General features: G+C 49.6%; 2 protein-coding genes across 6 annotated transcripts in view; one reads left to right on the forward strand and one right to left on the reverse strand.

Annotated features, from left to right (window-relative positions):
- Positions 1-27,463, forward strand: part of LOC143211363 (zwei Ig domain protein zig-8) — a 250,324-nt gene that overhangs the window by 207,094 nt on the left and 15,767 nt on the right. The window contains exon 8 of the transcript XR_013009444.1: positions 1-27,463. This exon is cut by the window's left edge and continues 42,844 nt beyond it; it is cut by the window's right edge and continues 7,461 nt beyond it. The gene's annotated coding sequence lies outside the window, so the exon portion shown is untranslated.
- Positions 1-27,463, reverse strand: part of LOC143211361 (zwei Ig domain protein zig-8) — a 109,713-nt gene that overhangs the window by 39,374 nt on the left and 42,876 nt on the right. The gene's annotated exons all lie outside the window — the stretch shown is intronic.

A 27,463-nucleotide genomic window follows, 5' to 3' on the forward strand; every position in this document is an offset into this window, starting at 1 on the left:
TGGCGAATACTATTTGCATTCTTGATTCATTTGCACTGGAGCGGCATTGCACTGTCCCTTCGGTAGATTCGACCGATATTGGTCAGACGCGAATTGAAATCAAACTACAAGCCGGTAGAATTCAGGATTCACACACAGAATTCGTTGAACTATCAATAAGCTACTTACAGCAGAATATGTCATTAGTAGAATAACTCGGTATTGATCAGACCTGGTAAATTTTCGTTGCAGCGCAACGGTTCGATTGTAATTACGCGCGGCTTCGAACCGAAATGCGCCGGAATAAACACGGCAAACAAAGACTACAAATATTGAAATGTGAGGTACTCGTTAAATCGGAGCATACTTTGTAGAGGAAAAAGACTGCACAGATCCGGCCCCGTTGCACGGCGATCGTCCCCGTTACAGCGAAACGCGAAAATACCTTGAAAAGAGATGCATTTCCTTCCCGGGGACTCATTATTTCGGCTAACCGATAATTTCCCTTTTTCCCGGGAGGATAATGGTCCCCGACAAATAGCGATTTACGAGCTGGCTGCCGCAATCGATTGGAAACCGTCCAAGAAACGCACGCTATGCTCTCTCTTTCTCTCCTCCCTCTCGATGCGCGAGATTTCAACGAGCATTTCCGATGACGATTTCCTCGCGCAACATTTTTACGGCCGCGCCTCCGTTCCACGCGCGCACGCGGATTATCCGCGTAAATATCGTTCGGCACTTCCTCGCGAAATACGACGAGCCGTCGACGTAAAGACGCGGCAACCGTCCCCGTTTTGTCGGAGTCAAGCGGAGGGATTGAATTCTATCCGGCGCGGCGCAGCGATCTTAATCTTTCGATCGGTCAGCGAATCTAGCCTCGATCATGCTCGGATTCGCCGTTTTCGTCCGGCAAAATTTCATCAAATGAGTTTGCCGAGCGTAACTCTGTTCCCGTACGCAAACGTCGGTGTCCTCTTGTCGTTTGACCGCTTTTGATAACAGCTCTCGAATGGGCGAGGCGAGCGAAGCTGAGAACGCGGAAAAAAGAGGGAAAACCGGGTCCGGGCGCGGTCGCATTCCGGCTTATTCTTTTTCCGCGTTGAATATTACACGGTCCCGCACAAAGTACGCCAGTTGTCAGCCGATTGCATGGTCGAACGAATCCAGGATACGCGAGCGCTCGCGATCAACGCCGCGATTCAACGCGGACCAGCTGGTCACGAGCAATTCTCGTAAAATTCAAGAGTCATTTCGCCATTTTTACAATGAAATCCCGGGGCCCCGGAGCACGGCTAAGAGCCAGCTTTGTCCCTGTTCAACCGCCACGAACGAAACGCAAACAGCGTGTAATTCGGTGGAAAGAGTTTCCGTGTGATTAATCAACGGAGCGGGGAGCCGCTCTCATAGCCGCGAATTTCACGGAGATATTCTCTGAATCATGAGAACAATATTATATGCGTTTTCGGCCGTGTGTCTCCTGGCCGGCGCATCCGCGACAATCGGTTCGCGTTGCCCATGCCCGGAGAGAAACCCGGACGCGTCCGCTATGAATTTTTATTTTTTACACGCTTTCAGCGTTCTCGCTTCGAATAGGCTACAATTTTTTCGGGCGCGGCGCGGCTGGGTAAGTGACCGAGTCGAGTCTACCGATGGCGTTTTCCGCAATACTGAAAAGCTGACGGGCTCCATCCTGTGACACTGAAAGCTTCGACCCCCTGTTGAACACTCCCGATTCGAAACAACAGCCATCGGTTTTTTATCTCGCTCTCCTCTTTCACTCTCCTCTTTTTGGCCCCACGGTTATGTTCGCCGGAATCGGTTAACGCGCTCGCGTTCACCTCTCGCCGTCGCTGATAGGGATAATTTCCATCGACGTTTCCACGGTATTCGAGTCGCAAATTATTCCCAAATATTGAATATTACCAGCAATTACAATCACTCATTCCTGTCCATTAATGTTCCCGACCGACATTGTATCGCGACGTTTTAAACAGTTGCCCGTTGCACCATCAAAACTTGTCAATTACCGGTTTCAATGAGAGCAAAGTAAAATGGAACGTCGATTACTGGGCTCGACAAACGTGTATCTTCCCCACCCGGCGCATAAATTGCTGATTATTAATGCTACAGTGAAGGAACGACGAGACAAAGCGGCATAACGTGGTCCATCAATTCCGTGGTCTATCATGGGGATGATCGATCACGAGTTCTCGATTTCACCGGTCGAAAGCGCATCGAGCAGAGTTGATTTGTCGCTCGATGTAATCGACAAATGGTTCAAATTTCCATCTTCTAATCGGAGTTTTATTAAAAATTCAACTACTAGGTGGACAAGCCGTAAAGTCCACGTGTGGTCAGCCAAGTTCGGAGAACGAAGCTGCCTCGCATCCACCGATGTCCGAGGGCAGACGTAGCAAGATCCGACGTTAATTATCGACCGGCCAAGTAGCCGGTAAGTTTCGGGCAACTTGGTTCGACTCTCGTTTAAAATTTAAGCGGAGCTTCGAACTCGGCTTAATGTGCCGGCCCCGGCCAGCTCGCACTGCATGTAATTCGTTACGAAACTCGGGATACTTTACCGCTTAGCATCGAGTTCCATCGGCGCCGGTTTGCGATCAGCGAACGCGATTACGTCGGTCTATCATTATTTCGTTCCACTTACGGAGGGCATCGCATCCAACTTTCCCCGTCAAGCCATTCCCGACGCGGCGGCCCTGTTTCTTCCGATGCGTCGAAAGGCGGTGCTTTAATCGGCAACCTCTCCATTTTTAATTAAAAACTTTGATGCTTGCGCCTTCTCCGGGGTAGACGTCCGGCAAAAAGAACGATTCCACACGCCCTCGCAAAGGGTTGATGGCCAGGAACAGAACTTTTTGTTCCGAGAACTGAAACGTTTCGCGCGAACAAGACAAATTTAAGAGAAATTGCAAACTAGTTGTTCAGATATCGACACAAATATTAATAAAGGAGAAATGGCAGAGACGACACAGAATTCTTGTAATGTAAGAACGAAATGCACGCGTTTCTCCATCACCTCGGGATTTCCTTAAGAAGGATAAAGAACCCCCGAGCGAAAGTTGTGAAATATATCTGCGCGGGGTTTCGTCGTTTGCACCGTATTATTATGGTGGAAGAGGATTATCCAATAATTTTCCGGGGAATGAATACCGGGATTATCTGCGAGAAGAGTCCGAGAAGAGTCCGTTGACTCCGAGGAGCGTTCGTTTCGCTCGTTGGATATTCGCAGCTCCTCTTTCCTTTCCTTTCCTCTCCCCTCGCTTTCTTAATTCCTTTCGTCACCGCTTACTTATTCGCCGTTGCGCACTTAGCTGCCGCGATTAAGAATTCCCTGAAAATCTCAGAGCTATTCTCGCCTCCGAGGGAGCCGGACGGAAGTAGACTTTACACGGGAGTCGCTTTCGATGCACCGAGGATTCAAATTGACCGTGAATTATTCCTGATCAACCTAATATTCAGAAAAAGAATAGTTTTTATCCAGCGATTTCTACCAGAGATGTAGCACATTTCTGGAATAAATCCGGTGACGGTGCTCAAAGAGGACGTAATCCTTCAGTCACTTATAAGTTTAATGAGAAGTTGAGAGCGAAGTTGGTCGAAAACAAGGGTAGGTAGGATAACCAGAGCAAAGCGTCGGGCGTGGGAGGGAGCGGGATAAAAACGCGAGCAGGTGTCGCTGCGACTAGCGAGAAGGAAGCCGGTGGTTGATCGATCTTTCTCGCGACCGGTATCAGGACGGTATAGCGCGGAGGTGCTTCTGGCTTTCGCCTTTGTTGGCTCCTCCCGGTCCTTTCTTCGGCCCGTCGAAACCACCTGGCTTCGAAACATCGAATGCAACGGCGGCTTCCCTCGTCCCAGCCCCCCTCCCAGAAAAGCTCGCAGACCAGTTCAGACCGTGGACCTGGTATGCGGCGGGTATTCGGTGTATAAAAGTACTTTTTCCGAGGCCCTCGTTTGCCCAGCGTCGAAGTTTCAAATGAGTTTCCTTTGAAATTTAACTCCTGCTACTAGCGTGAAAGCGGCGAGGTCCGCGTTACCCGCGTACGCGTGTCTACAGGAACTCGATGGGTAGAGAGACAGAGAGGGGGGAAAGGGGGGAAGACTGGCCGCCATGCGAATCGAATGCGGAATTGAAAGTTTACCCGCGATTTGCTCTTGATGAGCAACGGAAAAAGAGGGGCTACACCGGTAACGGGAACGGATGAAACATTTCGGCCCCGAACCGGTTCGAAACCGCTATTTACCATTTTTACCCCAGTTTCCACGCGTTATTTCCACCTACGCGAAAGGTAAATCGATGCGTTTGTTTGCTTTCAACCCGGGGCGGAACAGACAGCAACTGGGTCATAAATATACAAAGGACGAGGGGAGGATTTATTTTCACTGGATTTCGAACGTTCTCCCAAACGAAAACGTGCACACGCAGCTTGCGTTAATATTATACCTAACATCGGCGTAACAATTAACCCTCGGCTAACAGAGAATCTGGGTCGAATGCAGAGTGATTTTGTCCCCGCACAGCAAACTTTCCACCGTACGGAGGTTCCGAGCAAAAATAGAGCATGAAATTCCAAGTGTGCGTTCTGTCGTATAGCACAAATGAATACAGTCCCGCCGCAGTATCCGAACGATTGCGAATGAAAAGTCTGACGATGGACAAAATGTACGCGACGCGTTACTATAATAATTACGGAATGATTTGATTCGTATAATGTCGATCGTACAGAAGCAAATTGCCAGTGCATCGTCGTCCCGGAAAGGTTCGTCTGGAGCCTCGGAATGAAATGGTAAGGCAAGGGATTAAAGCGTGGCAAATTTCGCGACGCTCGCCCCCGAAAAATTTACTTGACACGCACCGCGGTGGTGCATGTTTCCCAACAAACTCGCCTGTAGCGAAATCCAAGATGTTCGGCGACGCACTAGCCCCGTGGATCCGACGATAGACATCGGCGTCACGATCGACGTAGAAACGACGTTATAAACGAACCCGGTGTGGCTCGAATAAAAATCAGGGCTTGAAGGGGCGGGACGCCCGCGGGAGCGAATCGGGGATGAAAACTCGATCAACGTCGTACCGCAGGCAAGCGGTGGGGAGCAAGGGGGATGAAAGTCGACGTCCGATGGACGACCGACGGTGTCCACGGTCGCGATTTCTTCGGGATATTCGTGGCTCTCGAACAGATGGGGCTAGACGAGGGGATGAGAGCGAGGCCGTGGGTTGATTTCAAATGATTCTGGATTTCCAAGGGTGAATAAAAAAAAAGGAATCCTTCGGGAAAGTGAAATGAATTCCCGTGGAAGGCAACCCTTCGTGTATTTTTATTTTTGCCCGTGCCTTTTGTTCCACCCTCGCTGTTTCCCATTTTCAAGAAGCATGGTCTCTCGCGGTCGAACTTCCAAGAGAGGGCGAGAGAGAGAGTGACAGAGTACAAAGAGGAGAAGAAAATCCCGGATGAGCTAGAGAGTTTGAATGGGGATCGCAGTTACGGACGATGATCGATGCTTTTCGTCGGTAGGCCGTCGGTCGGAACAGCGCTTTGACCGTTGCTTTGGTTACACGGATATCCAACGACGATTCCGCTCGGAACGAATAGCCGAGCAGGAAATTTGTTATGGGGTTATCGGCCCGTGTGCTTTTTTTTATTTCTGCCTCTCTCCGACCTGGCAGGCTCGCGAACTTTGAACCTCGACGATGGTTGGGGAGAAACACGTCGATGCACGGGGACTTGGCAGAATCCTACGGAGCTAACGGTGTGAATTTCCATTGAGCTTGCTCTTTATCGGCGCCGATCGATCCCCCGCTTAGCCTTTAGCAGCGGAATCGTTGCTTTCGAAAGGTGTTGCGGCTTCGTAGTTCAGATGGAAGGGCCCGTGGGAAAACGAATCCTTTCAATTCCACGAAGGTTCTTTTTATTCCGAGCTGTTTGTCTGGCTGCCGAGCGAGAGGGACGAGACCGAGAAATCGAGGGTGGCACGGTGACACGGTTCTATCTGCGATCTACCACCGACAACGGTTCCTTTCGAGACGTCTCGAGACTGCTCCCCAGCAACCGTTGATTCCCTTCGACGATTCTTTTCTGTCACGATGATCGAGAGAGTGAATCGACGCTACAGGCTCTGCCCAAAGTGCTCGGAAATTCGACCCTTATCGCTCCAATTGTTTAGCGCGATTGCACTGTCCAGTCTTACATTACGGTAACTAATAGTCGATTCTGAAAGTCGTTTCTGCACCCCGCCCTCGGTTTTTCAAAAATCCTCAAGTCAAAGTAGACTCTGCCAACTATTGTACAAATACAATGGTACATATATTGTTGTATATTTTTTATAATACTGTATTATGAGCCTTTGACAGTGAGATGGAACCCATCGATTGATAAGGGCCACCACAGTTCTGACGCGGGCGGTATCGATCAGCGGTCAGAGTTTCTGATCGCCTATATCTCTAAACGATTGTTTACGTATTATTAGGGGCGCGTTTAACGACGAAACTTCCGTCTTGATTATTCGTGTGCCAAAATTCTGGACGCGTTTGCTTACCATTGGTGCGATCAGATTGCTCCGGGGAGTTTCTCCGATATTCACCGGGCAGAATGTAAACAGTGCGTTAATTCCGTCGGTTATGAACTCGGTTATTGTTTGTCAATCTATCGCGCAATTCTATTGTTCTATTTCTATTAAAGCAAATGTGACGTTGTGTACACGCCGAGTAGATTCTAAATTATATATATATATATATGTCAACTACCTTGTCGAGCGAACGTGCGCCGGAATCGAAGCGTCGCATCGCCTTAATTCTCCCATGTAATAAAGACATTACATGCTCCAATCGATATACTTAGCGGATTAGTCTTCCATAAAGGTAATGGAACCCTTCTCTGAACAGCGGGCTCTCAGAAAATTACAACATACAGCTATTCCGTTTCAAACTTAAACCTACCGCACTCTTCCTCAGTATCTTCTTATTTCGCAATTGTTGAAACACTACGAAGACAGTTTGAAATGATTGAATAAATCACTCCATTCGAGAGAACACATTGCAATAAAAATTGCGTCTACAGTGCTCGACGGATGGTCCCATTAAACAAACTGATTGCAGAGAGGAGCGCATCCTCTAGTCTATTAAACCTAATAACCACATTCCGCGTAAACAACTCGTGCTGGAGATTTGCCGAGCGTGATGTCGCAAACGTCGAAGACGTTCAATTTGCCGAAACAGGTAGACATCAGCCGAGTGGAGAGGAGTTGCGCGAAGTTATACGAACTCGATGGACATTCGGAGAACAGAATCTGTTCGTCGCGACGTCCCTTAAAACATGCAAACAAGACGGTAAAGTGAGTTTTACCGGAGGGAAGAAGCTTCTTCTGCTGTCCTAGCAGGGCAGCGAGCAATTTGGCTCGACGAGGAGAGCGGCGGCAGGAAATTGCAATTCTTTTGTCATTCGTCGCGCATTTTCTGGCCTGGTTGCGTCACGCTCCGCAACAGACGATCTTTATTATTATCCGGAACCCGGCAGCGACATTGTTATTCGCCGTTTCCGGCGGGACCGCCGCTCCTCTCGAACGTTTCGCGGAAGATGCCGAGGAAAAGAGCCACGCGAATAGATGCATTGTGCAGCTAGCGCGCTCTTGGAATTCGTCGGCATGCGAGCTCCGTCGAGGAGATCCAAATTACCATAACGACATGCATGTATGGAGGAGAATCGCGGCCAGACCCGCGGAGTATGATCCTTTCCGGCAGCCGGGGTCGTGAATTTTCGACTGACCTTGACGTCTCGGACGCCGTTCGCGACGATGGTTTTAAGGAACTCGCGCGAACGAACCGACGCGACGCGCCGCTGAATAGACTCGAGGTTTATAAATCCTGGAGATTGCCGTTCTTCCGTAACGACGCGGGTTGAAACTCTCGTCGGATGGAGCTTGTTTTCGGGAGACTGCCCCTCGTTATACCGGCAACGCAGTTTCCTCGGCAACAAGAATTTCTTTTCCGCGGCAACGCGATTACTTGTTTGCATACCGCATTCGGCGCGATGTTAATGGCAGATGAGACCCGTGCGCCATTTTCTCGACCAGTGAGAATGAAACAGTGCACCAGTTCCCTGTTAATGGCGCTTCCGCGGCGCAATCGTGTTGAAAATAATTTTAGAGAGCGTCGCGGTGAATTTTATCAGGTGAATCGCTGTTTTCCGATGGCTCATTCCCGGAACAGGTAAACGGCCGGAAAAAATGTAGATTAAAATTTGATCATAGGTTGCCTGCGCTTCGAAGGAAAATTCAACTGGAATTTTCGACCTCCCGCGCCGCCGCGTCGCTATCGAAAATGGCTCGACGTGTCTGCTCGTTGTCCGCCGTTTCTACTTAGAGCTCGGGCTCGGCAACATGCGCATAATTTTCGGCATATCGATTTATCGGTAAACGAACCGTCGCACGGGGAAAATTGCCTGCACGTTTTCGATTTATTTTTCCTCGAAGATTCATCCCCGTTTTCGGTGGCAGCATCCACCGGGCGAGCGTATCGAGGCGTATGCGCGTTTTACGGACGAGAGTTTACCACGGAACAGAGTCCACGGAATCGAGCGGAACATTTGATCGCAACGCTCGCGCTCGCACGCCAGCCGCTTTTTATTTATTTCACGGGTAAATTAATTCAAGCGTCGTTTCGGAACGTCGAACGACCGGACGAGAACGGGTCGACGGATCGCGAAAAAGGTCGAACTGGCTGCCGGCATTGCCACGGTTGCATACATGTATGGAGGAGCCTCTGGAATCCCGGTAGATCCCTTTACCGATTCTCATCGGAAATTTCTTGCGACCTTCGGAGAGAGCGCCGCGAAGCTTCCCGGCCCGGATTACATCAGCATGGATTGCGCGTAATGCCCTGTAAACCGCGTAAAGCTTTCTTTCGTTTTTGCGAAGGGCTTTCGTCTCGACCCCCGGACGCGGCGTTAGTTTTCAGAAAAGCAGTGAACGATCGACGGCTACGTTTATTCGCACGCTACCGAATCTCGGATTCGCCTCTTTCTATGAATTTCGAGGCGGAACAGGAGATTCGTTTCTCAATTATACTGGAATGTGTAGCCGCGAGCAGTTCGAAAACCAAGCCCAGCGAGGATAATCCGGGTCAGTGTTAAAAGCCTTGTGATCGATCTCACGTGGCGAAAGCTTTTCCGCCTTCAGTTTCGTTGCGATTAAAGCGGCTTCGATTTCAAGGACTCGATATCGCGTCGATTCCGCTCGCCCATTTTATTATGTTTCGCGGCTTAATTACGCGAATGATCACCGCGCTTGTCCTTTGCGCTTGGCAAACAATTCTTCGGGTAATTAGCTCGAATTAACCGGACGTGAATTGTCGATGAAATGGCATTTAACTCCATCGTGCGCGGCTTCAAGGGGAAAAAGAGAGTAATAGGGAGGGGTACGATCGGGTACCGTACTTGAGATCATTATTGTACGCGTTGAATCGCGGCGGGTTGAAAAGTTTGTTGGTCATTTGCCAGGCTCGAGCATCGAAAGCGCCGCCGATATCTACTTCCGGAAAAGAGTCGAATTAAAGCGAGAGACCAATGGAGGCAGAACACGGCGCGCGATGGCAGGCAGAAATTTCACGGGCAACTTAGAAACGATACTCTTGACGATTCTTTTCAGCGACGTCGTCCTCATGAGTTATGAAACATGGTTGCTCGATCGGGCGTACCTTTCATATTTCCTTCGTGCTTGTTCGCGCGTTGTTTTCGCCGTTCGAAACGTCCACGGTGATGTACTTTCTGTCGGAAATACGAGTCGAATCGTTCATAAAGCTTCCCGGGTATTGGCTGGATGCCGCTCCGAACCGATGATGGGTTCGCCTACGCCCCGCGATTTCTCCTCTTCCAACGGTATAGAACCCGGGGCTCGCCAGAACATGCTTCTATTATATAGAGTATCCGATGAAAACGCTGCTTCGAGATCTGATAAAGGAAACTCCCTCCGTAAATCGACCGTTTCGACAATCGTGTTTTGCACGATCTTCCTTCGGTACCTTCCGCGAGGCGAACGCAGGTTCGCTTTCGCCGATTAAAAAATAGGAAACCACGTTCCTACAGAGATAATCGTTCGTAATCGGGCCAAAGACAGCAAGATAATTCGCAATCGGAAAGTAATCAGCAGGTATCCGCGATACAATGCGGTCGATTCGCCCCGCTCGCGCTCGCCTTCGGCGCGGCACGGCGTTCCGGGCGATTTGAAATTCAAAAGCCGGAATAAATTCTCGCGTATACGGCCCTCCTACCTTGCCAGTTTTATTAGGTCTCGGGAACCCGTGGCGACGAAATTGCAGTCCGAGAATTCACCGGCACAACTGTAATTTTCGAGTTTGCTCGTTTTATCGCGTCCCGGTACATTGATTCTTGCTCTTGGGCACCGCCCGACCCTTCGGTGAATCTGTGGAACGAGCGTTGCTCGGAGATCGAGACGATTTAATCAACTGCTAAACGGGAATCGGACAAATCGGGATGATCCTCGTAGAACGCGTGCGATTCACGGAAACAACCAGGTACTCGTTTCGATTATTGTTAGGTCTCGCGAGCACCATCTGGATATGCTTCAATTATAACTTCCCCTTCGAACAGAGATCAATCGAAACAGGGATGCATGTAAACGTATATTTGCATTTCTGAAAGAATAACGTCGCGTGCTATGTATAAGCGATAATGCCGGACGCCTGCCGGCAAAAAGAATGGGCAAGAGAAGGCGACCGAACGCTTCCCGCGTGTTCCGAAGGCATCGTTGGCACGCGGATAGAGGTAAAACGAACGATTGGGTGATACCCAGGAGCGAGAGCGGGACACAACGGCCGTGCGCGTTGTATTTAGGTCGGGATCGACTGCTCGTTCAAATAATCTCTCGGAGGCACGTCAACGGGGAACGGTGTCATCAGTTTGACCCTGTTTTCACTTCGGTTCGATATTGCGACCCGCGCGGGCTCGCGTCGCGCGTTCTGCACTCGCCGATCGTGGTATCTGACAATCGCAATAGCGGTACACGGTCGATTAGACTCCCTTACGCTCGATTTTCCCGCGGTCCTTTCTTCGCCTTCTGTTTCCCTCGTATTTCCTCGACTAGCTACGGATTCCACGAGGGCCTCCGAGGCAGCGTCTCTTTGTCGCGATACGGTTTTATTGCGCGCTCGCATGTGAATATCGATAATACGAGGCACCGGCACCGAATACCCTTCCTTCTCCGTGGGGTTAATACCAATCACGCGATAGCGCGCCGCGTCGCTGAGCATTCAGCGTCACTGACAACGACACTCGGAATTATTATTACGCGGCAATGCCACCGGCTCAATTGTTTTTAGACATGTGCCGTGGCGAAGTTTCCGCGGAATTTAACCAGCATATTTTTCGACTCCGCGACACATCCTCGGGGAGACTACTCCTTTTTCAACGTGTGCCTTCGTTCCCCGCGTAAAACCGTTTATGGAATTTCGGGAGAAGAATGTGCGGCCTGCGCACGCGAAATTCTAAGCTCGGCCGACGAATTTTACGCTTGTACTACTGAATAATCCACTTGGCCGACGAGCGGTGAGCCACTTATTCTGAAAACGATATATAAAAGGCGATATTTGCAGCGATATTCACAATTCACAAAGTATAGTATGCATTAATTGTGGCCAATTCGATCTAGGCATTTCGATCGGCGCGCGCCGGGGCTAATAGAGCTGGAGGTGCTGAAGAACGAGGTAACAGCGGCAATAAAAGCACGATCATCGACACGGAATGGCACCGAAGGAAGGTCCCACGGAAGTTCCGAGCCAGTTTCCGGGTTACGATTCCCGCGGAACGACAATCGGCAAGTTTCGGCCGGTGTTTATTAACCGCGAGACACGAGGAACGCCGTTGAGACGCCCCCTCGGATACGACGCTCCGGGGCGTTCGTCGAATACTAAACTGTCTTTCCCCGGAATTATACTACGAGGATTAGGAATGCGGCCGAGTCGTACACACAGCTAGCCGAGCTTGACTAGCCGAGAATCGGGCGAGAACCGGTTAGGGCGTGCATCGCGATTTCGATGGTCCAAGATCACGACGTCTAGCTTCCAACGGCTCGCCGTAACTCTCCCGACTGAATTCGGGACGCATTGTCATGGTGATCGGGGACGATAATGGGCCACGGAGTTCCGGGAATATCGATGGACCGCCTCGGGAACCGCTGAGACAAACTCCAGACCAACCCCACGTCGAATTAAAGCACTTTTATTCGACGAATAGACCACGCCACGCCACACCGCCCGATCCATAAATCCGTCGAACCTGAACATACGAACATTGTCTCGAATGAAACGCAGCCAAGCTTCAAACGTGTTCGTGAATTTTCGCAATTACCAATTATGAAATGGCTTGAAGATTTACAACTTTCGTCGTTTGCGAGCCACATTTAGCATAATTACGTGGCTGGTACAATACGAACTGGCAAAATGTGGTATTATGTGCGTATAATGTGACATTGTTAGCATAAATTTTTGTTTAAAGGCGCACCGACGCTACGTCTCGCTTTTCACTGGACAAAACAATGGAGAATCGTAAATTTTCGTTTTCCAGTTTTGGAAACAAGGAGTTTGTCATCGTTGTCGTTGAGTTTCTGCCGCGTTAATTCGCGAATAAACGAATTTGCCAGCGTCACAGGGAAAGTGAAGCAAAGCGGAATTTCGCAGGAGTCGACGGAATGACAAAACGGTCACGGATATCGCGGAGATGACGACACAGAGAGGCAGAGAACGGAGCAAAGGCAAGAGACGGCCAGGTGTGCGTGAATCGAGCACATTCGGGCTCGATCTCGCTATGTGTCGACGCAACGCGAGTGAAGTTTACGATCACTGTAGTGTGGTATGGCGCGCGTGACGCGGCACGGCGCGATGCGCTGTGAAAACGAATCGAGGGAAGTTTTGATGGAATCCACGGGCTGGTTGCGAAGCAGACGTCTCAAAGAAGCTGATTCGAGTGAGTACCGGTACCGTTCTCTCTCTCTCTCTCCGCTCCCCTGCGTTTCGCACAAGCCGATCTATCCGCGAGTATTCATATTTTCTCGAGGACTTCGTCGCCGTTCGTAATTTATTACGCTTACGATTTGCGTTACTATTACGCGCGCCGAGGAACCTCTTGGCGAACTAATTCCACAGGAAGAGTATAGTGTATAATCTGGCACTGATATTCTTAATACTAGTCTAGCCAGAATAATTCATTTTCTCTTATAACTCTAATTATTATTCGCGGAAGGTTCCTCTGGAAATACAGCCTCCGTGCATACCGAGTGCTTCGAATAGTGCTGCTTCCATTCTAACGAACTTGAAACTTGACGCTGTGCCTGTTGAACGATTCAGCCAATTTTAGATTGCCCGCGATACCCGATTTTCAATTGATCAGAGCGATACCCTTCATCGTTACAAGCAGCTCCGAAAATCTCATAAACTTCAAAGTTATTTTTTAATCAGCCGCGTAGAGTTATCCCGTTAAATCGAATTATCTTTCACAAACACGGACGCAGCACATAAAGGCGGGGCGAGCGCGAGGGAACGATCTATTTCAAATCAATAAAACGAATGAAACCCGAAGCTTTCATTAACCTCGAAATTGACACGATTACACCGCGATTACACCGATCGTGAACGAAGCCGCAACCCCGTGTTCCGTGCACGTATTTTTACCAACAAACGAGCCTATCAATCGGACCGAATCCGTGCGAGAAAAAATCCGGCCATCGATCGTGCGGTGGGACAAACTATTAAAAATGCGATTGAAATGAAAATTGTATTACCGGCGTTGCTGGTTCCATCGCGCGAACCAGCCTGTCCTCGTTATATTTCTTTTTTTCTGTCTCCTATGCCGCGAACAATGGCCGAAACGTGAGAGGGAGAGAGAGTCGCCGAATAGAATTATTTCTGGAACAGCGGGGGCGTTACACGCATTCGATTTCGCACAGTGAATGCTGTCGTATCAAAGCGGGGCAAATAATGAAAACGGTTTTGCGTCGCGTGTTCAGGCTTTGGAGAGCTTGCGCGTCGACCGGATTACGGAAAAACCCGTGGTCGGCGCTGAAGAAATTTAATGAAAATTTTCACCCTATTTTTCAGTCGACGGCCTGCGCCGCTCTGCGAACCCCCATCCCCGTAATCCACGTGACTGCACGCGTCGTTTTAATCCGCGATCCGTTTCGAGCTGTACGACCCGAACCCGACCGCTTCAACCGTTAATTGAACCTTCGTATCATGTTTTGAATGGCAGACTATCGGAGAATTATGCGCGCGATAATTCTAATTGAGCCACGGCCGTGCCCCCGACTCTTCTCCCGACTCGGTTTTCTCATTCGTCACCGCAACGCCGGACTACGAAATCTGTTACAAAATGTCACACGACCCGATCGTATTTCCCCCGTGACAACGTGATGCATCGCCGGGAAGGAGTCAACAATGCTGTCGGTTAAAAATAATCGAATCGAGGAGCGAATATGTCGCCGCGATATTCAGACGCAATTTCTAACAATGGGAGAACGATGAATGCAGATTACGTTTCGCGCCATAAATACTCGCGAGTATCCACCGTGTAACGAGATACCCGTCGACGCTTGATTTGTTGGTAGATCGCCGATGGAAACGCGATCCTATCGAAGCGCGGCGCACGCGAGAAAGAGTTTCTCGCGACTCCGCGGAACCACTTTCGCGACATGGAATTGCGCGGCTCTCGATCCGGGAAAACTGGATCAGCTTGCACGGCGCGCGGTGTTTCCGAGACTTAAAGCCACCGGCAAATTGACGGAGGACAGAGACGAGAGAAAATTTGCCCGCGGATAACCTTTAATTTCCAGGAAAATCTGATTTACAAGTTCGCCGTTTGCTCCTGCTGCGGCCGACTATGGTCGACTGTTTCTACTGCCACCCAGCTATTGTTTATAATTGGACTGTGTGGACTTTCCTGCTATTCAGAAAACTGGGAGAATTTCATCAGAATCTATCTCCACGAATGAGTAATTTTAATGGAAACGTTCGTGTAACTTTTGCCATTGTTAATTAACGCATGTGAATCGATAATATAAGAATCATAATAAGCTTGTGGCGAGCAGGTAATTTATTGCAGATCGTGCTATTCGTACAAACAACAATTTGATTAGAATCTTATAGAATAATAAAAGAAGGAGTTACACGAATATGTATAAACTGTATACGAATCGATAATTAAGTACGACTTAAGTATAATATTGTCTATGGTCGACGCTAGGGATCGCCAGATTGCAAGCGGGATCAGATTCGGTGAATCGAGTGGAACGATACCGTTAGAAATTCGCGGATTTCCATTAATCGCGATTACATAACGGAAGTCGAGTGTGCCGTTGCGCATCGAACAACGGGACGAAATGCAATTTCGAGGTGTAGGTGAAGGCGAGAGAGCGGGGGCCGTCCAATAACGATCGGGACAGAAGTCAATTAAGACGATCGTGCAATAAACATATCGGGCGTATAACCGGATAGGAGGAGAGCTGTGCACTCGATCGAGAGAACTCCCTAGTCGATCGGGGAGCTCCGCACAATTAAGGGCACGTCGGGTTTCGTACGTTTCCAGTCGGAACTCGGAATGCCGGAAGTTGCCCGACCTTCAGATCTATCCTCTTTACGCGCGAAGTTCGAGCGTCGTTTCTCCTCGGCGTTATCGGCAGTTCCCCCGTATTCGCAAATCCACGAAACCGCGAACACCGTTCCGACGAAATACTAACCGCGCCGTTTTCAAAATTGCTCCGCGTTACGACCTCCGCGTTCCCACCGAACGTAAATTGATTTACTCCGTCAATATTTCTGACCGTACTGCTGTTTATTCGTAGTATGTATAACGCAACATCTTCGTTACGACTACACAATTTGCTTTGTGTCAGTTTACTCGGTACGTTTCTCCTAGTATTTTTTCAATTTTCTTGCGACGCAGTGTATTGTAAACTCTAGTTGAAGGAAAGATGTAAAGCGTAGAAAAGATGGTTGACAGAACAAAATATATTTAAAAGAAACGGAAGATAGAAAAGGGAAAGATTGCAAGATCTAGCTGACAAAAAGATAGTGTTCGATAACGGTCAGACTGATGCGTGATAAGAGAAATGACAAGAAGAGATGTGTCAGTATGACAAGATGCTCAGAAGTTTCAAGAATTCTGCCGAGCGGCTAACGCAGCTCTCTAAGAAACGTAAATACATCATTTAAACGGCTCGGAATCGTCTTACAGTTCTCGTGAAAAATGTAGGTTTTTGAACACAGTGTAAGCCGCGATCCTTTTTTTCTTGCGCTTGTTGGTTCTACATAATGCAAACACCTCGCGGAGATTAAGTCTTGTTTTCATATACCCCTCAGCACTGCGTGTCGCAGCGAAGATTATTAAACCTTCTGATGCTTTATAGCACTCTGGAATTATAATACATTGAAACAGAAAACTGCTAATGACGTGGCGGAGATTAGAAGCCGTGAAAATATCATTTGAAAAAATAATAAAAGATACGGAAACGTACATGAATATATAGGAGAGCTTGTTTAGCGCCGTTCGATTACACTCGGTATAATAACTGATCCAGCCGCGAAATAAATAAAGGATAACGGTGTAGCTCGGCGTGTAGCACATACATCAGCGTCATCCCGACAGTTTCGTTCTCGTCAGGAAACAATAACCAAGTTCCCGATAGCGTTACTACTTGAATCGAGTTCCGGAGCACTTCACGGCTGTGTTTCGCAACAAAGGATCGTAATTACCGGTTTGATAACGGCATTACGGGGCCGAGTGGAGGAAAAATTTCCGCTTCCGAGGGGAAATTACCAGCGGGGCATTCGCGGAGCGGGTCTCGTATTCAACACATCATTTTCAATTTCCACGCCGGGATTTATTCGTCGAGATGAATCAGAGGGCATCGATCTAAGGGAACGCGTCAGGCCGGCCGCGAACCAATAACTTTTTGTAGCCCTCCCGGTAAGTAATCTTCGTGACGTTCGGAAGATTCTAACCCCGGTCGACGCACGCCGCGCCTTCTTGCGGAAAGAGGTCGCTGATAGAAGACGACGCGACGCGCGACGCCCGAAGAACACGTCTCGCGGAAGCCCTCCGCGCGCGAAGACGTCGGTTTTCGCAAAGACGCCCCCGGACCCGCTGGCTTATCGCCGAGAGGATAAACGAACGTCATACAGTCGGATCATCCGGATTTCGATGGTTTGCGAATCGATCCCTCCATCGAAACCCCACACCGACTCCCTTTGATCCAGTTTCGCGACTGCGCGCTCACCAACCTTCTCGACACACACTCAAGGATGTCCTTTGCCTTTTGATCACTATCTTGGAGACGGGGTCAACCGCACTCAAAACATCAGTATCTTCCTAACGCGAACCTAATACAATCTAAATGCCTCGAACGTTGTGAGCACCAGTTCAAAGAAGAAGAACCGCAAATTCATTGTTCGATCACTGTAACTGCGGCGGTGAAACGAAATAAGTGGTTGAAGCAGAAGCACCGTGAACGCAGAGCGCAGCAGCATCGATGGAGCCATTAACCGTGGAAACGAACGCGTCCCTTTGATTCGCGTTTCCTTGAAATAATCTAGGAAAATCGAAATGGACGTAAACATCCGCCGTCTAAATTATCATTCGGGTAAATCGGATTGCCGGGAGACGGGACGGTCGGTCGCGAAAAGTTTCCCATTGGTCGTCGGGCTTTCATCGAATCGTGGTTGGAGCGAGGCTGCGGAAGCTCGAAGGAGTGGAGGATAGAGAAAGAGCAGCAGAGGCAAGAGGAGGAGGAGGAAGATACGTTTATTCCATTGCAGGAAGTGTCTTCCTTTATAAAGCCGCTCGACAGTAAACCGACGGCAATAACGCGAAGTTAAAGATTTTCAGCCCGGGGTATACTGTCGATACGCTCTCCACGGTTCGTCAATTACCGAAAGTTGGAGTATCGGCGGACCGTAGGGAGCCCGGAAATACGATATAACTTTATCCCGGCCCTTTCGACAATCTCGCCGGAAATAGTGTAGTGAACGTCGCCGGGGGTTGGCGCGCGGCACAGGGGGGTTGGGGGCTTCGAAGAGGGTGAACCGAGGAGAATGCACCCATCCGAACATATATTCCAATAGAACAATACAATACTCGGAGGGAGCAGGATCGCCGCGCCGGAGAGCAGTTTTCTCTGTTCGATAAATCGAGGCTCCTGTTTGCGATTCGATTCGATTCAGTTCGAGTCGAGTCGTGTCCCACGCGTGCTGCGCCAACCGGAAAGAACAGACGTATCGTCGGCCTCTCGATACCCTGCGGATTCCACGCTCCCGCTCAAATCGCCGCGCTCTAATTTAATTACGCCACCGTGGCCATGGGAATGCTTATACCCAGTATTTCGCCGAGATCGAATCGCGCAACCCCGGTTTGATTGTCCGATTTTCCTCCAGCCTTATTACCTTCGGTGTCGGTGCCCGCGATCCCTCCCGATCATTTTTCGGGAACAGGAAATTGATTTCGCCCGACCGAGTTTGACCCACAGGCGGTTACGCGTCTTGGGGTTTATGTTAATTGGAAAAGTTCCGTGTGCCATGGGAAACAGATTTGTCTGTTGTAGAATTGACTGGGATCTAAAGTTCAGATGGAATTGCTACCCAGCTTTAATGCGATGTTCGGAAAGACTTTCGTTTCACTCTTGTCCCATTTGAATTGAACAATTATGAAACGGTAGACACGGTTTCATTGGACACGAAGACACGAAGCATTGGAATTCAAGGGAGTGCAAAGCGGCGAATCGAATTGTGAGGCCGTAACGGCGACAAAGTTGCATAAAATCGGAAGAGCGGTTCGGTTCATTAGGCAGCGGGGACATGGAATCTACGGTAACGACGCGAAGGTTCGCATAAATTCGGAATGGGGAAGGGTGGTGGTGGGCCGGACGGGGGATCGGCGATCGTTTGCGATCGTTTTGCATTTCGAAAATCACGCCCTCGATCAAAATTCTATGGGTGATCGGAGGGAACACGGGAGATAAACGAACCCTGTTTGTCTCTGTCCTACTTTCGATTCGATTTGTGCGCCCCCGGAATCGAACGGAAAAGATCAGGACGGAAAGAAAGACGATATCGGGGACGAGAGGGGTAAGAGAGCGTCGCCGATATCGCTCCCTTTGCCGGATTTCCACGGAGCGGAGCATCGCATCAAAACTAAATTCCGTCAAATCTCGTCATTTCCGATTGCGCAGTCGACATCTCTCGGGGAAAATCGACGGGTCAACGGAGGAAAACGAGTTTTCCTGGGGAACCGTGCTCGCGAGTCCCGGCTAACTGTGTGCCCGAAGAACAAAAGTAAAATTCTCCGAAACTCTGCAAATGAAACTCTATAAATGAAAACGACGGGAGTTCGATTGGGGAAACAGCGGAACGAATCACGGCCCGAAATCGTATACCCGGAGCAAGCCGAATTATCCCAAAACGTGGCAACCAATCCCCGATCAGAAATCGTTTACTGTAATTAGATAAGGATCGGATAAAATTACGTGGGATCAAGAATTTCGGTCGGCGAGGGCACCGAATGCCGTGGGTATCGCTCCACCGGTTCCCGTCCGAAGTTTCACGTCGTTTCACCCTCGATTTCCTCGTTAGGGTTCGACACGAGTGTCGAAATCTCGTTCATTCGCAGCCGCGCCGCTGCAGATGTTGGAAAACTCGAAACGATCTCACTCGGCTGCCGACTGGCGCGGCACGACGGCGTGGGCTTCACAGAGGACGATTCCATCCAAGTTCTTCGATCATCGTAATTGCGGACGCGAATGGCCCTGCTATCGCGGCGACGAATCGCTACGTGCACGTCTGCGGTGGTCCGGTCTCAACTTGCCTGTAATAACGTCCCACGATCGTTTCAACATTTGCCCCTTCCTTCGCCGCCGTGAATATTAATCCTCCTCTTCCCGCCGCGCCATCTCCGACGCAGCTGACTTCGAAATTAGTTAAACCAGTCTGTATTCAACTTTCGACTTTACCATTGTCGCCTGAAAATTTAAAAACATCCGGCAAACTACATCTCAAAATTCTGAATCAATTTTGCACCTTGACAGCACCATGAAATATTCATCCGCTCCTTCCGAAGCTGCGCCCACTCCCCCCGGCCCCCAACCCCACCGAAATTTATGCGAATATTGGCTTTCGCGCGGACAGACTTAACCCTCGGCTGCCCTGCAAAGTCCGATGGACGAGGTTTTATATTGATTTATGTACAAATGTTTGTCGACAGTGACGCGGTATTTTCGCAGAAACGTCGGACACAGTGGAATTCTGCCGCAGCAGGTACAATTTTTGGGCAAGATTTAATATGCTCCTCTCGCGAGAGCTGTATATCTTTTCGGAACGACGCTAAGATTGCCAAGCGATGCGGGAAAACAGTAAACCGACACGGCGCGGCGCGGCGAAACACACAGTCGGAGAAGAGTAGTTTCTTCCTCGCGTGGAAAAGTTTATAAGACTGGCACGGGCAATTCATCATCCCTGTCTTAATATTGAATATGCTGCATACACGAGTCTCGAGGAATAGCGAGAGGAAATCAGCAGATAAAAATATCACGTCCGACCGCGTTGTTGCGTATCCGATTAAAATAACCGTCAGGAGACGAAGCTTTTTCCAGCTATCCACGAATAATTTTCTTTGCCAGGAGATCGAAGAATGGTACGACGAGCAATATTAAATTCTTCTATGGGTTTCATGGACTGGCAGTCATTAGTGAATATAAAGGAAGACCACGCGAGTTAGCAGATTTAATGCGGACCCTCTGGTACACTCTTTGAAATTGGTCGGAGAAAAGAATCGGACTACTTATTCCCTTTGGAGGACCGCTCGCGGATGAAATTGAACGAATCCCTCGACCATTTTTGTGTACGAAATTAATTCGGGATAGCTCTGTAATGCAAAGCGATCGCAAGGGAAAGGGGACGTCTCGCAGAATCTCTGGACCATTGTCGAATATCTTGGATAATTTGAGGACTCCCTTCGCTTTATGAAATTATTACGCGTTTTCAAATTGAACTCGAAACCCGCGGGAAACATATTCGATGGTTATCTTACTGTAAAGAGACTACCGAAAGTCTTTTCAAAGACATTCTTGCCAAGTTAAAAACGAATTCCTCTTCTTCCCATGCAAAATTCATTGCGAATCTTGCACGAGGATCGAAGCTCTCTTACGAAAGTACAGAACGTAAAAAAATCATACACCATAGCTTCGGAGAATGGGGATTCTGCACCATCCGATCGTTTGATGTTTATGAAAAGATTACAGCATGTTTTATGCAGACGAAAATTCAATGATTTATCGAGAAGTCAAGGGCCGAAGCGTCACGTTTTAGGAAGAAGACTTCGCTCGACCGTTTCGCCGTTCTTCTCGCAAGGTTTTCGCGCGCACCGGGACTTCCATTACGCGAAATTACCCAGAACAAAGTAGCCGAAAGGGAAAATCGCTGGCAAAGTGGAAGACGTATTAATTCGAGATAAGTAACGCAGGTGAAGTAATTCCTCAAAGTAAGAAGCGGGAGAGAGAGAGAGAGGGAGAAGCGCTCGCGGAATAGACGTAGCCGAGGAAAATAAGGGACGGAGAGAGGAGAATAGGGGGTGGGTAAGAACCGGGGGTGGAAGCGGCGATAAAGACGGGGCGTAAAGTTTCCACGGGAAGGATGCATCCTCTCCGGGTCTCGAATGGGAAGAATTTCTGTTAGGAGCGCTTCAACATTGTCGGTCTTTCCCCTGGTAACGATTGCATTCATCTCGAGCGACGTTTTTAAGGGGTGGCGCGGCGAAAGGGGCGAGTGGGCTGCAGAAATAGTGGGGAGAAGGGTGGGGAAAGGCGGGCCGAGGCCGTGGTAAAATGATCGATCGCGTTCTCCACGGTCAGATTAAGGGAGAAAGAAGGGAATCTTTGCCCCCCTCGGAACGGGGCGGAGGAAGGGTGCCATTTAACTTGTTAAAACTCCGTTCCGTGGCGGAACTGTTTTACGGTCCGTATATACGTGATTTTGTGGGAGAGAGAGAGAGAGGAGTGAGGCGAACGTCTCTCTAAACCACGCTAGCGCGCCGGATAACGACGTTCGCTACGGGGAAATTTTATTTCCATCGCGAGGGTAACGTCGAGATGACGGGGCCCTTATGCACCTTGTCGACGAGCAAATCTGACATGGTGCGGGGACGGGACGGGACGAGAGCGTAGCTACACGACACGAGCAGGAAATACGAGAGCGAGGAGATGAGAGGAAGGGTAAAGTCGCGGGAAAAATTGGTATCGGAGGCGGGGAACAAGCCGGAACAAAAGAATTTGAAAATAGGACGCAGGTAAATTGACTGAGAGATAAGATCGGAGGCTCGCGAAGCTAGCGAGAGCTGCGAAAGCTGCGAAGCGGAACAACTGCTTTCAGGGATCCGCCTGTATAGCATATTAATGTTGAAATTACGAAAAATTAGTTTCACAAGAGAGTACGACGGGTTAAATACAACTGCACGATATACGAGAATAAGAGAGCATTTCTTGAAACTGGGATTAGTTCATTCGCGGGGGAGAAGGCTTATCGAAGCCGATCAAAGCGAGCCAGAATGTGCGCGCGCACGCGCGCGATAGAGAGAGAGAGAGAGAGGAAGAGCGAATAGAAAAGAGTCGGTAATGAGAACGAAAGGAGGGACAGAATTCACCTCATAATCTCCGTAACAAGCGCCCTCTTCATCCCTCTTTTACCACTGCCCCTGTCGAGAGGTCTCCTCTTCAATAAATCACGTGCTCCAACACCGTGTAAACAGGGCTGACTTAATAAATCTAATTATCCGCGGACGAAGAGAGCGTCACGGCTCGGAAAAATAATTTATCGTGAGGAATATTCGGTGCCGATATCTACTGCCTCCTGCTCGATCGACTTCGAAGCTGTCCGTAAGATTATTTATACTCTCGAGCGGCGCGGGGTGTTCCAACAAAAAGACAGAAGCTCACGGAAATATTAATTTTTAATCGCATCTGTTCTTGTCCGCTCCATGAATTATTAAACGAAATAGAATCACCATACTAGGCTATTCAAAGAGGTGTTTCACCCGCTCAAAAAGATTATCATTTTTTAATGAAATCGTACTACACACCGTCGATTCTATAACGTCCAGAGCACCGGCGCGTGCAACGAGCATATAAATTCCGCGCGGTGATGTATATTACTTGGACATCGGTGTGAAACTCGGTGGAAATTAAAGCGGATTTTTAAATGGCTCGAGAGGAGCATCGATTCCGTGCCGAATCATTTACCCCGCCGCCACCTTCCGCGTGTCTCCGCTCTTTTATATATCCTTGTTTCCCATTCGATTCCCGCCTCCGCCACGATCTCTCGCTCCCTTTTTCTACAAGAACTTCCGCAGAACTTCCATAGAACTTCCTGATTAGGGATCTGATAGTGGATTTTATGGGTCCGGTTCGGACGCGGAATACGATACGGGCAATCGCGCCGAACCATCTTCGAATTCCATCGTTCTATCACCAATCGATTATCCGTTCTTCCCGGCGGATTAAAATTCGAAGCCCGATCTGTGACCATTCTTTGTGTTCGAACCCCACAATAACGGGGCTCGAGGTTTCCAGCACGTGGACTCCACGAGCGCATTGACCAAACACCGGAGCCGAGCTTCCCTTACAACGGACGTGGCTCTCGTTCAATTAACCGACTAATTAAAGCGCCGTTACGGGCGAGAGGGCCCGCCGGAGTAGAAGAAATGTTGTTCGGAAGAAGCAACGTAAGCAACGCGCCGCGCCGGCTAAGAGCGGAGCGGAGCTCGGCGAAATTTCGAAGTAAGTGGAACGAAGTCTCTCGAGCTGTTGGAGGATCGTAAAGGAAGTCTGTTATTTGCCCTGCAGACTGCAGCTCCGCTCCGGGGTCGGAAGTCGAAGGGAAAGTCGAGGTTGAAGGACCTCGAACACAGCCATAAGACCGAGGCGCGTCGCAAACAATCCCGGGGAACGTTCGCAGCCACGTTAATTCCCGGAGTTGCGTTCTAATAAAAGTAATCGAGAAGTTTCGAGCGCGAGGAAAGTAATGTCGTGAAGCCGATGGGGGTGTGTACGGGGCAAAGAGGGTGCAAAAGCGCGGTGCAAACTCCGCGGTGCAAACGCACACCCGACGACTATCGAGTCGACCGAGTCGGTCGTGGCCCGAGTCAAGTTTCACAGTCGAGACCTGGTTCGAGGGAGGACTAGGGGTGGTGAGCCACGACTGGCTGAATGCGTCCAATGAAATCCCGCCCACAAACAGAGGAAAATTTTCCGTGACATCGACGAAATATGTATCATCTCCCGTCGATGGCGTCGATGAAAGAAAATTCGCAGCCATACGATCGCCGCGCCGCGTCGCGCCGAGCCGGTGAAAACAGACTGCTACTGTCCGATCAGTTTGGCAAATTTATCTAGACTCGAGAGAGAGAGAGAGAGAGAGAGAGAGAGAGAGAGAGAGAGAGAGAGAGAGAGAAAAACACCGCCGATGAGTACGCAGAGGTGTGAAAAAGAAACGAGCGCGACCGAACCCGAAATATCACTTACCGAAATATTTCGGGGCACGTCGATAGAGGCTCGCGCCAGTCGGAGTTCATTTTCATTCGGCGCGTAGACGTGAGACAGAAAAAATCCTGGAAAAGGGGGGAAAAGGGGTTCGGGAGGCGCAGGATCGTTATTTCTCGCGGCACGTGTAGCGCTTTCATTAGGCGCGCGTTAGTCTCTCGGAGCGCTAACCGATGCCGTTCGATGAAATTTTTATGCATTCGGCGCGCCGAGAGCCCGGAAGCCTGTTCGGATCCGGTCCCGGTGTTAAAGTTAATCGGGGATGAGAACTGTTCGATAACGAAGTCGCGTTTCCAGCCTCGGGCCGGAACACCGGCCCGCAGTCGCCGGTTGATACGCTTAAATGAAACGAGCCCGGCCTCGCGCAACACCCGCTCGTCCTGGACCATGGCCAGTTTTGCCGCGGCGCGGCGCGTTCCTGTTCGATTCGATATTCGACCAAAAAAAAAAAAAAAGGGGAGCAAGAGAAGCGAGACTGCGCCGATACCGTTTCATTGTCTAAAATGCTCCGAGTGTCAATGAATAAATTGCAGCCGTCCCCTTTTCCTCCTGCGCGTTCGTGTTTTCCGCTATTTATCGCTTTCCGCCTCTCGGCATCGCCCGTTTCCGCTATTTATTTTTCATTATCGTTGCTACGCGCCTCGATACGACGCTAGCCGTTACCACCAGAAGACTCCGAGCGTCTCCAAAGGCGGTAACGCCCTTCGAGGCTCTCTCTCTCTCTCTCTGTCTGTACCGTTCATCCTGTAATTTACAACCCTTCGACCCTCTACTTTGACGCTGTACGAGCTCTGGTGCATTCGACGGTAATCGTTAGAGGGAACGCGGTTTAATTGACTTGTTGGAGAGTAATGGGCCAATAATATCGTAATTATTTCTGCCATTAAACTTTGAACGGAATTCTTCAACTTCTGTCGTTGGTAATTAGGACGGGCGAAGTTTCGACGGGATGAAATCTGTCGAAATGTAGCAACTTCTGCGACTATTGCTCTGTTTAATCGTCCTCCAGGAACGCATTGTCTCTTTCGCGAATCCGAGGATAAGCACTCTGCTACTTTGAGCTGTGAGTCTTGCCGCTTATCAATATCTAACATATCCGAGCCATTCGTCTGTGTTCTGGCACGGGTGCACACAGGTGAACGCTCGCCCATCTGTCTTCACCCGTTCTCGCGTTCTCGACGCATCTCCCATCGACCGATCTCGTCGGTAACACCCGTGCAATTCTCACAAGTTCGCCGAGCCGTTCCATTATTATTCCGTAATAAAATGTGATCGTAACAGAGACTCTCGAGGGTTGGCCTTTCTAAATAGAATCGCGCCGTGCACCGGGCGAAGCGGAATACGTGAGAGCGGCATAAAGGCAAACGAGGCAGCGTAGGTGGTGTGTTTGCAAGGGGACCAGCAGGGGTCAGCTTGACGAAACGTGTAGAGCGCCACGATGCGATGCCTCTCGTAAAATGAACGACTGTGCCGGACGAACGGAAAGACACCGGAAACATCGCGTCGGTCACACAGAGCTTCACAGGATCGCGTATTCCTTTTACGGTGCGCGCGGCCGTATCTCTGCGCGCGAGGAGCGTATCTCTCGATCCGAATCCGCGCCGCTTCTTTCTAGTTTGAATAATCCAGAGCGGATAGCGCGTAGCGGTGAAAGAAGCGGAGGCGTGCGAGCGAACAGAGCGGCGGACCCAGGCCGAGAAGAATTATTTAAACTCGCTTAGGATCAACCACGTTGAACCGTGTCGGAAGCTGCGAGAACGCACCAGGATTACTTTCCGCGGCGCGCCGGCGACTTCGTAATTTCAACTTTTGCCTGGGCATTCGAATAGTTTAATCGCGGCGAATAATAATCCGAGGTGGGGGAAAAACCGGAACCCGGTGGCATGGAGGTGAATTAATCGAGTTCCGAAGCTCCCTGTTTCCCTGAACCGCACCAACGGTCACCGTTTCATAGCATTATCCGACGTTCATTTCCATCGCTATGTTTCAACGGACTTCCATATTCCCGTCGCGCGGAATGGAAGCGGAATCCCGGCCTCGTAAACAGTCCGGCCCCGGAAGCTGGAGCAGCCCGTTTCGGTTGATCCTTGAAATCACTTGATTCCGAACGGAGGGAAAGGAACCTCGGGGCTTGGAAGCTGCTGCGACTGCTTCGGAGGGCCGAAGGCGCGGAAACAGAGGACCCGGACCCAGACCCGATTAAGCGACAAGCGTACCGAACTTATCTCTCTCCCGGTAAGCTCCAAATCTCCCTCATAAAAGTGGTAACAACCCCTGTTTGGGAAACAATGGCGGCAATGCCGGACTCGGCTCCAAACCTGGAAAAGTTTCGACGGTTTTGCGGCAACGGCGAAAGGCGCGACGAGAAATGAGAGAGAGAGAGAGAGAGACGCGACGGAACGGAGTGGAACGCCCTACGGATTCGACTTTAACCACCGCGGAAGCTGTCCAATAAATATCGCGACGCTTGGTTATTAGCGTTTTCATTCGCTAGAATGGCTTAAACCGCGCACACGAGAATCGAAAAGGTCCGCTTACGTGTCATGAAATAGTACTATCTCGTACATGGTTTTTGGGAGCTGAAGCTGAATAAGGACGGTCTTTTATCGACCCGGGATTGTCTTTTGGGCTGGCTTTTGGAACTGTGATAAAAACTATGCTTAAGTCTTTTGATGTACCAAAATGTAGATGCTGGTTAATATTTTTAACATTGTGGTATTGCGTTTTAGGCTTGCTGTCGAGGCGAGAGCATTGAGCACAAAATTGCTTTTCATACTACAAACAATCAAGCAATTAAAGACGCGAACGTGGTAAAAACTCGCAGTTTTTCGCAGGTAGGATTTTGCAACAAAGCTCTTCGTCTCTGCCGGTATTTTTCCTTCGCCTA

This window comes from Lasioglossum baleicum, chromosome 8, assembly GCF_051020765.1.
Source record: "Lasioglossum baleicum chromosome 8, iyLasBale1, whole genome shotgun sequence".
In the NCBI taxonomy this organism is placed as follows: Eukaryota; Metazoa; Arthropoda; class Insecta; order Hymenoptera; family Halictidae; genus Lasioglossum; species Lasioglossum baleicum.